Raw genomic sequence first — 12,396 nt, 5'->3', positions numbered from 1 at the left:
TGGTACTGTCAATGCACTGCTCTCCCTATATTCCTGCATCTCCCTCCACTGAACAATAGCCTGGGAGGCACCAATGTGGCTTTTCAGAAAAAGAGAACTTTCTAAGAACACTTCCTCCTTTCTCTTCCTATTCCTCTTTCCCCCATGCTATCTATAGAGCACCATTGTCTCCTTTGCTTTCATCGTTTAGTCTTGAGATGTTAAAATAAATCACTGTTCTTCTTGATATGTGCCCCCCACCTTGTTCTCCAGGGATTTTTCAGCTCCTCCTGAGCTTCTATGATACTAGGCCAGCTGGGGGCAAGATGGGATTGGTTCAGAAGCAATGAATAGCAATGGATTTTTAATGCTTTGTTCTGTTCAGTAGCTTAATTGACAAAGACAAATCTGCAGAAGACTGAGAAGAGTCTCTGCTTCTCTTCATAGAACAAACTGACCATGCTTGCTGACCATGCTTGCTATTGCACCAGCTTGTAGTGGGCCTATGTTACACTACACTACAGACATCATAAATGAAGAAATTAGCATTTGGGTCACTGATTTGAAAGATAAAATAATAAGTAAACAGTTAAAGAGTTTAATTTGGTCTAAGTGACCTTGATGTGACAAAACCCCAGAAAATCTTTGCAAGGACCTAAATATTGAACTTACTAATAGCTGATAAATGTTAGACATAAACCCATTTTTTTTAAATGAGAACTGGGGAAACTTTAAAAATTGACACGACTGAGCTTCTTAATATTGGACATTTACCCAGACTCACTTGTCAATATAGGCATGATTGAGTTATAATTTCTCACAATTTATTTAATTTCAATATAGATATGAATATCTCCTTTAACTAAGACAATAGTTTTAAAATAAAGTCTTTAATCCATTAGTATGTTAAAAGTCCTGTTTTCACAATGATAAGACATGGTAAATGACAATATAACCCTGTAGAGAGAGTAGTCTTAATCTTTATGATACATCAGAGGACACAAACACTGAGCTTGCTATGTTGGTTAATATATACTTTAATTACAGTTTATTTGTTGCTCCCTTTGTTCTGCAGTAAAAGCTCTTCATAATACTTTCACCTTTTCACCTTAAAAATTCTGATTTGGGCTTTTTTCCCTAATATTAGAAATGTTAATGTCTTAAGCATATGTTTTTACACATATGGGTATATGCTACTGGGAGACCAGTGAAATTATTTGTCTAGAGCTGCGACATCCCTTAATATGTGTGCTTCTGCGTAAACTTCATTCTAAACTCATTATGAACAGACAGCAATGCTTCAGTAAGTCTTACACTTGCTATTTTCTTCATCTATTTGGTTAACACTTTCTTCACATCTATGACAAGTGCTGCTTGGCTAGTCTGGTAGAACTAGGAACTCAGACTAGTAGTCCACCGAATATAGACAAGGAACAGACTTCAAAATCCATAGTAATTCGCCGTTGTACAACAAGTTCAAATCTGGGCTGCTAGAAACCTTTCTAGAGGCAGATTGTTCTCCCACCATGTTTCTTCTGTCTTCCTCCTTTCTAACAGTAACACTGAATGTTGTCAGTGAACTAATCTTTTGGTGACCCACATGATTTCATGTACTAAATATAACAATGGTTGAAAACATAATATAAATAAATATAATGTAGATGCAATGGACCCCGCTCTTACATATAACTTACAATTATATACAAATATATTTACACTAAAAATATATATCTTATAATACACTGCACAGAGGATGATAAGTCTCTGAAATAGAATAGCCTTGAATATTTCTTTTAGAGATAAATGGCTAATACCCTAAACAGATCTCGAAACAGTCATACATTTTTGAGCATTCTGAATTGTTTGTTTAACCTTTTTTCCATTCTTCTAGTTTTTACAAGCTTCTGCACTTCTGGTTTCTATCTGAGACTAGAAACCTAAGTACCAAAATACCACAGCAAAGACAGTACTCAAGATACTTCAGGCTTGATTTAGATCAGGAAACATTTATATTCTTTTAACATTTTCAATTAAATTTTCAAACACAAGAGCATTCAGGTAAGCATCCAAGATGACTGATGCTTTTCTGAACTGAACTCAAATGTGAAAACTTTAGACTTTACCCTCATACAGACAAAAAAGAGATCTATTTATGGGACCATTCTGTATTGGTATCATGTAATTAATAAAATTCCATTATAATAAATGTTGAATTAGAATAGCTCAATTCCATAATTTCTAAGCATTGTTTGTGTGAAGCACATTTTATACTCATTTACAGAAACTGTAGACTGCACACTGAAACCTTTTAAGAAGTGTATTTATGAGAATACTGGAAGAAGAGTTGTCATATGTATACACAAGCATCTATAAATAGATTGGGCCCTTGAAACACACTTCAGCATTCGACATTTGTGGTATAACAAGATTACACTGTTTTGTATCATTACTGTATATTTTTTCTGAGAAAGAAACAACTTTTTCAAAGAAAGGGAATGATCATAAACATTGGCTGTTTATCACACTATGGTATTTGTCTTCCTTACGGCATTTGCATAATTTCCTAGAGTAAAGAATGGTATGGATTGCAAAAAGTACAGTGCAATAAATATAAGTACCTTCCTTAAATACTCATCTGAAAATGGCCTGCATGGCTCACCATTTTTATGTGTTTGTCTTTCAGGTAGTAGCTGAAATAAGGCATAGCTTGGCTAAACAGGTGTTCTGGCAAACCCACGCACAAATAATATTTTTTGAACCAAGATAGTTAACTTGAGAGAAAAAGTGTATCTGAAGGAGAGAGGGAGTATTTGGTGATTGTGTAGTAAGGATCAAATCCGGAGTTCACCAACTTACTGGGTCAGAATTTTGGAAGAGACTTTAGAGACATTTAGAGAAGGATGGCCCTTAACTAGCTGGAAGGACTGTTAAGAAAGGCTGAAATTAAGATCCTGATATGCGTATATGGTTAATTTCTATCTGTATGGACGGAGGGAAAAAAACTCATATCCAAACAGATCATAAGGCAGCTGAAGTCTGTTTCAAATATTTTGCTTTTACCTTCACATGGAATACACCTTCTAATGCTGAAACAGAAAATCTGCAACTGTGACATGAAATGCTAAATGGTAAAGAATTAATGAACACATGCAGATTCTGTTAGCAGCATGGAAGAGCTCTGCCTTTTTAATGCAAGAATGATAAATATAAAATTCACATAGCAAAGCTTCATACTTGTAAGATTTTTAAAGCAATGAGACACTGAGAACTTACTCTAGATCATGGAGAAGACTAAGGAAAAAAAAACAATTCCCCATTGGGATGTCTAGGCAGCTCATTTATTTACCCTGAAAACATGCCAGATATCTCAGAACAGGCTGTAAGTTAACTGGCTCAAGAAATTCTGGCTACTGAACTGCTAAACCTCACATATCGAAAAGATTAAGTTATAAAAGGAAATAACTGATCTCTGAAGATCAGTGGAATTCTGTGTGAGGCTGCCTTGAAGGGCAAAGGAACCATTTAAAGCTTGCTGACTTGTATATAACTTCCTCAAGACACAAGCACAATCCACCCTGGTGTAGCATAGGAGACCAGCTTGACTAAACTGAATTCAAAAGCAGAAATGAAGAGATGGAAAGTGAAGGCAGGAACGGACAGCCACGGAGGAATATAGCATCATCCGAGCACTCTGGGACAGAGTTAGGAAAGTCAGACCTTGGCTAAGTGGAAACTGGTGAAGGATGCAAAGGTCAATATGAATGACTTCTACAGGGATCCATATCAGAAAACACTGGAGCAGATGTAGAGCTGATAACGAAGAGTGCAGGCAAACTCATGCAAAGGGCAGAGAAATGGCTGAGGTACTCAGAGCCTTTTCAGAAAAGGTCTTTCCTCTGGCCTCTTGAGTCTTCATGCCAAGTAATGAAATTTGTGGAGGGGAGGAACACAGCGAAGTTTCAAAGAGGATCACCTTATGGAACACTTAGGCAAGCTGATCATACACATATACAAGTCCACAGGACCTCACAGCATGCATCTAAGCGTGTTGAGGGAGCTGGATAATGTTACTTTGAATTTGATACCAGGGCTGGTAAATTCTTCATATAGACAGCATGTCTGAGGGCAACACCAGTCTAGGGGAGTGAGACTGATAAACTGGAGGACTGCCATGCAGTGAGACCTCATGAAGTTGAACAGAAGCAAGTATGAAGTCCTGCATTTGGGAAATAAAAGACCTTGATCCTGTGCATCAGTACAAAGAGGAGACTGACTTCAGCAGATCTACAAAAAAATACTTGGGAATCCTTGTGGACACAAGATTAAACCAGTTCAGTTGTGTGCCCTTGCAGTGATGAAAGCTAAATACAGCCTGGACTATATCAGCAGTAACTTGGTAATCCATCACTAGTACTGACATAAAAAGATTGTGATTACTTATTACTTATTGTGATTGCTTACTTCACAACTTTTTAGGACATTCCTTGCTTCTTTGAAGATATATTTAGTTGTTGTATCAGATCATGTATTCACAGATAACAATCTGCATGTGGTTCAGATAACAGATTAATTAAGAAGTTTCAATATGTTCTCATCAGTGATGATCTTGCTTCAGCTTGGCACCCTGATTAAATCTTAAAGCTCTTGATGAAGCATCCATTTGTGCTCCTGAAAAGTGGTTTCATGTTCCGTCCCTCTGTTTGGAACAGTCTATGTAAGCAAATGGGCTTCTAGAGCCTTCCATATATATATCAGCTACCCATTATGTGCCAGAAGAAAGAGGCTGTAGCTTGTTTTAAGTCCTTTCCAAGGAAATCCATAATAAAACAATTGATATTTCAGTTTTCTCCCAAGGATCCCATACTCATAAAGGAGAATCAATACCTGAAGAGGATTAATTTACAGTCTGCTAAGGATGAAGGACTTCTGAAGACTCTTGGTTTCTTTGTTTTGTTCTAGTTGAACACAAGTTATCAAATAAAGATGTACGTTTCTTTCCGAAAAAAAACAACACTCCAAACAGTAGTGACAGAATCAATAATTTTGAAAAGGTTTTTTTCATTCAGAAACTTATAAAAATTTCTGTGTACAATTTCAAAACTAGCACAAGATTTAGAATGGTAATCATTTATATGAAAGTACAACATGTAAGGCATACAATATAGATCAATGTATTGAAAAAGGGCCACAATACCTAATGGACCAACTACGGTCTAGTTTTATTCCTCAAATTCTCTCAAAACTATTGAGACACCAGGTGCAGGAGTATTAAGCAAAGTGCCTAACTACTGCTCTACCTTTCTCTAAAGAAGCTTTACTTATTATTAAGATGAAACAAAGAAAGCTGCTCTGCATGGGAAGCCAGAGGTATTAGCTTTTTTTTAAAGCAGGAAAATAACTGAAAATGTTGAAGTTACTGCAGGTATTCTTGTGCTGGTTAGGCACAGGTTTAAGCTTTTTGCTGGCTTTGTCCTACTGAATGCTATTATTCAGTTATGTATAGTCAAAGATACTGAATACAGAGATGAAAATTTCTCCTTTACATGGGCAAATATGAGAAATGAACCAAGACTACCTACTTCTGAACAGATGTTAACTGGCTGTTCTTTTCACAAGAGTCAAACTTGAGCAAATACCAAATTTCCAAATCCAGCTGAAAGGCAAAAGAAACAGAAATGTTATGACAGACGTAGAAAACTGCTGTCCAGGCTGGTAGCCAGGCCACCTGAGACCAAACAAGAACAGCTGGAAGCCAGCAAAAATCATTACTGCCTCAGCAGAGCCACAGTCATGTATTGAAGAAATGGAGAATGAATGGTACTGGAGGAATCAGTGAGATTTCTTGAATTACTAGAGAAATCCCAGATAGCTCTTGAAAGTAGAGAAAAAGTTGAAAATCTGATTTTTTTTTAAAATGAGACAAGAAAAATCCCACTGTATCATTTTCACAAGCATCATTATAAATACCAGGAACACTGAAATGACCAGTACAAATTGCTTCCAGCTGAGATTGCAGCCTACCCAGTCTTTTAATTTCTGAGTCATGAGTATCCTAACAAGGTATGCAGTGAATGTAAATTACACCTTGCTGGCAAAGTGTTATCATCTCAGATATATGCTCCTCTCTTAGGTGAATTATGACATGATAAAAAAATGATGCCATCTAAAATCATTTAAGTTATCAGAATGGAATTGAAAGAGTTACATTTTAATATTGATGTTACTGTACTACTGGTGCTACCAAGACGTCAAACATAGCAACGTGAGTTGAACATTTTTCAGAACCCAGCAAAGTGATTGTGCAATTAATGAAGGGAATTCCTCAATTTTCACTTTTAAAAATTATCAAAGTGAAAATTCTTGGCCATTACTGCTATAGACTAAGGTCAGTTAGACTGCCTAACGCTGCTTTAAGACTCTAGGGATAGGATTCATGTCACTGAGTGTTGGACATCCACTTTTATATTCAAGGACTGACCCCAGACTCCTCTTCTAATGAAAGAAGAACACAGGACAATTTATCTACTCTGTTTAGTATCTATTTTTGTTTGAGGTGAATAACAGTAGAAGCATCTATCTCTTTCCATTGATTTGCTCATTGTCTGCCTATCTCCCAGTCACAGATTCAGTGATACAGACGTATTAAGCTGCTGTACCATGTGATAAACCTGCTTCCGTTGTGTTTAGACAACAAGCTCTTATGCATATTGTGCATTATAGATGCTTACATTTAGCCAGATAAATGCCACTACAGATGCTGAAATCTTAGTGAGAAATTCAACTTCATATAATTCACATAATGCAATTATCAGATTACCCTAGGGCACCCCAGCCTGTGTGTACTTCTTCCACTGTTCAAGGACCTAAGCAGATGCATCTACATTTGTCTCTTTGTATAGTCTTTTTGATTTACCACATGAGCATATTTTATTGTCTTGGAAGAAATTGATGACAGCAGAAAAATATACTGTTGTCAGTCAAAGCCTCTTAATCTAAATGAAAGAGCTCTTGGCGCTGCAGTCAATGGATGTGGGATTGTGGGAATAAATGGTCAATCCTTTTTCACTTTTGTATTCCTGCTGAAATGTCCATTGTATTTTACTGAAAGTAAAAATGACACATTGCAAAGGCATTGGATTGTCCCATGAAATACAACAATCCACAGCATGTTAACATATTTTTTTTTCTTTTCATATTGCCCCAAACTGCAAGAAAAACATTGTTTTCAAAAAATAATAATTCTCAGCAGTTTCTAAGTAATGGAGTCTCCTAACATTTCAGGCTTTTAATTCTGTTTTGTTTCTTCCACTGAGGAGATGGAAAAACCCCTAGATCAATTCAAACTCATTTTTCAAATGTGCTCACTTCCCAAGCAGAAACAAATTACCACCATCTCTCTGAGATTTAATTACTTTCACTCCTGAAAAACACCCCTTCTGCACAGAAGAATGAAGAAAAAGAAGAAATGCTAGATGAATCAGTAAAGAATGAGTGGCTTTGAGTTGTTTTTTCCTTCTCCTAAATTAACTTAGGGTTACTTGTCAGTTAATATATAGTAATTTGCACATCATGAAGAACTCAGTACTTTCCTTGTTAAAATCAGAAGCTGAATATGTGTTCACCTACATAGTTCCAAAAGGAGGTGCTTTTGCAGGGGAAAAAAAAAAAAAAAAAAAGAAAAACAAAAGAGAAAAAAAAAAAAGAGAAAGAAAGAGAGGCGGAGAGAGAGAGAGATAATGAGAGAAAAGAAGGTACTGAGAAAGCAAGAAATTCAGAAAGTGTGCCTGCAGGAAAGAGAGAGAAAAAGAGAGAGAAAGAGAGACGGAGAGAGAGAAAGAGAGAAAGAGAGGAAGAAAGAGAGAAAAAGAAAGAGAGAAAGAGAGAAAGAGAGAAAGAGAGAAAGAGAGAAAGAGAGAAAGAGAGAAAGAGAGAAAGAGAGAAAGAGAGAAAGAGAGAAAGAGAGAAAGAAAGGAAGGAAGGAAGGAAGGAAGGAAGGAAGGAAGGAAGGAAGGAAGGAAGGAAGGAAGGAAGGAAGGAAGGAAGGAAGGAAGGAAGGAAGGAAGGAAGGAAGGAAGGAAGGAAGGAAGGAAGGAAGGAAGGAAGGAAGGAAGGAAGGAAGGAAGGAAGGAAGGAAGGAAGGAAGGAAGGAAGGAAGGAAGGAAGGAAGGAAGGAAGGAAGGAAGGAAGGAAGGAAGGAAGGAAGGAAGGAAGGAAGGAAGGAAGGAAGGAAGGAAGGAAGGAAGGAAGGAAGGAAGGAAGGAAGGAAGGGAGGGAGGGAGGGAGGGAGGGAGGGAGGGAGGGAGGGAGGGAGGGAGGGAGGGAGGGAGGGAGGGAGGGAGGGAGGGAGGGAGGGAGGGAGGGAGGGAGGGAGGAAGATAAAGGAGCTCAAAGTAGTAGGATTTTGTAAGGTCAGAGTCATGATTTTATTTTATTTTTTTCAAATGAGATATTGTTCTTGAAAGTGACGCTGAGCTATAGTAGGCAGTGGTAGGAAAGGAAACATCTTGTTTACAAATGTCAGCCAGCAATTAGCGTCATTTAAAGAGTGGAACCACAACTGCTGTTTTTTGTTAGCTTTGAAAACCCCATCTCTTTCTTGTGGCCACGTTTTAAGAGGCAAAGTAGACAGCAAGACTCTGAAACCAGTTCATAAATAGTTGATTTCATATTTTAAAATCTTGCCTATAACTGTCACCCCCCTCGCGTGGATCACAGATGGTGAAGAACTAATTTGTTACTGTTTGATAACGGCTTTTATGTATCAAAGCTCTTATTTACTACTCTGTGGGGGGAAATGACAGACTAAAAGCAATTATGTGTTTTTCTTTCAGTTTTTCTTTAACCACTATGCTCTTTGGCTTTTTTTTTTCCACTCCCGACATGTTTCTTATTTGAAATATAGCATTGTGAATCTTTTACATATGTTGGTTCTCATTTAACCCTCTTTCTGGGTTTTCAAGAATGCATCTGGCCAGGCAGATCAACTGTAATCTTTCATGATTGTTTATAATGGCCCAGTGATAAGTAATAACACTCAGGGGTGTCTCCCGGTAACAGTGTATTACATTTCAGTATTAAAAATGCAAATTGGGACTTTGCTTTTGAAGATTGTCAGGAAAATGTTTCAAGGAGGTAGAATAGCTACCAGGATGCCTGTTAAGTGAAATAACCCCCGCCCCCCCCCCACCATGTGGGGCCTCCTGCCCTCAGGTTTTCTGAAGGAGCCCCTCACCCCCTCCTCCCTCCCCCAAAATAAATAAATAAGTTAAGAGACTTTCCCCTGTACATGGTATTAAGTAACTGAAGTTAAATCTTTGGCCCTGGAAAGTCATGAACTCCTGCATCTTTCCATTTTTTTTCCTCACCGGTGATAGGCAAACCATTTACTTGGTGTTGCCACCAAGAATGATTTTGCTGTGGGTTGTATTTTCTGGTGTTGCAATGCAGCAGAACTGATGGGGCTATGGGGATAGTTTCTGCATATATATTTATTTTTAATAAAGAAAAGAGATTCCAATTTGGTGATGATCAGGGATGATTTATTGGTGAACTTCCTTAATGTAAATCAGTGGGCCTGCTTGTGTGCCTAAAGTTTAGGGTGTGCATGAACACCATGGTGAATTTGCTCTTTAGTGTAGAATTTGTCCAGCTGAAGTAACAGTTAAAGGCAAAAGAATGCTGTTATACATAAGAAACTTCAGTGTAACGTCATAATTATGGTTATAGGCTGAAGGAAACATTGCTTATTGCTGCTGAAATCAATAGGATTTTCCCACTGACTTAAATGAAATAAGGAGTAAGTCACCATGGAAAAACCCATGGAAAGATTACAAGCTTTTGTTTGTCTCATTACATCCTTTAAACTACTTCCTGGCTCTCTTTGACTGTTTCACCCTCCCTTTCTTCCGTATTATGCCCACACTGGCATCAGGAGGTACCTGTTAATGTCAGCAGGGCTGCTTGGGGAACAATATACTGCCGAACATAAGGAAGGACAGAAAATTCTCACCAAATAAGAATATAAAGAGCATTCCATCCTCTCTGAAGCCTTGCCTTTTAACCAAAGCTTAGATCACCAGGAAAAAAAATAAAGGAAATACAGGAAAACAGAAAAGGAGAGAAAAAGACAATGGAATTTAGGAAGCTAGTATGCCTGTTTAAAGATGAAACATCATAATATAACTCTTCTTACAACCAAAATATAGGAGTAGCACTTATTTCCAGGCTTTAATACCAGAAACCTTCAATAGAATCTATAAATCACTTCCACATGTTTTTCAATAAATCTCTGTCCTATATTTTACAAATTGCTTTCTCAAGACACAGTTTGAGTAAGGTCAGCAAGCCTTTCCTCCTCCTGTTTGAATTTCTCAGGGTGAAATTCACCCCTGGCAGTTGTCAAGAACAAGACCTGTGTCGCCGAACTCCTGCCTAAGCCAATTGATTTCCACTGAGAGCTATATTTAGGCTAATCAGGTCCACTGTGTCTGGATGTAGCAATGAAATAGCTGAAGCGTGCTCTATCAGGCCCCATTTGAAAATGCTGGCCCAAGTGTGCCTGTCATTTCTGCTATATTTCAGACTCTCCATCATTTTGATAATTATACAGCTTGGAAACTTTTTTTCTTTTTATAGTCTTTGAAACTATAATGAAGTCTTCAGTGCTGCCAACCCAAACCATCCAAAAATCTTGAATCGGGCTTGAAATAATCATGAGATTGGCCTGAAAATCATGCAACTGAATGTACTTGGCTTCTTTTTATTTGCCTTCTGGTTTTGAGTGTTTAGGGTGCAATGGGGTCACATTTGCAGGGTTTCCTCTGCATCTGTGTGGGCCAGAAATGCAATCTTTTTATAAGACAACTGAAATTCCTTGGGTATTCACATGACTCCAGGAGCTGGGATTTAACAGGGGGAAAAAAAATCCACTGTGTTTGGGCTTGTGATAAAATTGGAAGCCTTGGCAATACAGAGCGTCTCACATTCAAAGTTTGTTTATAAGGGGAATATAGTTCGATGGAGAGAGAGAACAGAGTTCCCTTCTGTTCTCTTCTGACTTGAGAGAAATTCCTCCCAAAGGGTGAACTTCACTTCACAGATCCAGCACAAGGCCTATTCAGCATCTGAAGTGATGCATAGACCTGGCTGTGGCTCTCTTTACATGAATTTACCTCATGGTACATTAAGAGAAGCTGCAGAAGTTATTGTAGCTGAGATAATGTTCACAAGGAAAAGAGAAATTCTTTATAAAATTGCTCATTACCAAGGATCTGGAAGCAAAATCCAACAAGGAGGGTATGAACTGAAAGCCCTTGTGAAATAGAATGGAGGAGTCCCTTGAAGTGGGGAGAGAACTGAGGGTGGAACCATATGAGACATTTGGTATAATTAAAGGTAGAAGCCCAATCTCAGGACAAGTATGTGTTCGTGGGGTAGGAGGCATGGCTGGGCATGCAGGTAGGAGCAGCACCTGAAAAATGAAGAAAGCAAAGATGTAGATGAGAAAAAAAATTTCCCCAAGTTCCCCTTTCTTACTTCTGTCATATGCGGGACACAAAGCTTTGCATGTAGGACTGAGGCATTAAATCCGAGATTCATTTTATCAGTTGCAAATTTCTACAATACAAGAAACTTAAAGTGGAATTCACCTTGTCCAACATCTACATGTGTGCTAGTTCCTTGGTAAGTGATGGAAATTAATAAATACTTCTTGGGTACAATTCATCTCATCCTCAACAGACATCTAGAACAGATTGGATAAACTGCACCATAAAAATGTCTTTTTATTTCTATTGGCCATGTAGGAAATTCAAGTTGATGGATTTTAAGAGGACTAGTTCTTATGCAGACTATTGGCAGTGCAGAAGTCTGAAGTTAAGCATTTTTTCCCATGTTTTGCTTAAGAAAAATCTTAGCTGACATCTTTTTGAGCAATTCAGGATATGACTGTAAGTTTTCTTGGTGCAGCAATATGTGTGTATGTGTATATGCACATGCACAGGGTGTTTGGATAATTTTTGCTTATGTTAATGTCTAAATTGGGAGGTAGCAAGAGTAGGGAGTTTACTGCTGCTCCTGGAGAAGACTGGCATTGAACAAGGCTGAACTGCATGAGAGGGAGATAAAGGTATGGCTTTGAGCCATTTATACTACATGATAAATGCCTGGATATTGCATAGTGGCCATACTCTAGGATCCTCATGTCCAAACCAGTCCTAATATCCTAATGTCTAAGACCAGTCTGTAGCACTTTAAAATCATTTGACTGCTTTTGCTTTTCTTCTGTGACTAGTGACACCTTTAAGTAATGCACCATTAGTGTCTCTTACCCCAATTGTGTATGCCTTAAAAATTGGCAGAGTGTTTTCACTCAAAAGGTATCACATTCAATTTAAGTACAGGATTTAGAGCGTGCCA

The sequence above is a fragment of the Tyto alba genome, unplaced genomic scaffold (assembly GCF_018691265.1).
Source record: "Tyto alba isolate M040663 unplaced genomic scaffold, T.alba_DEE_v4.0 Super-Scaffold_40, whole genome shotgun sequence".
Taxonomy (NCBI): domain Eukaryota; kingdom Metazoa; phylum Chordata; class Aves; order Strigiformes; family Tytonidae; genus Tyto; species Tyto alba.
Note: the sequence above shows the minus strand (reverse complement) of the source record.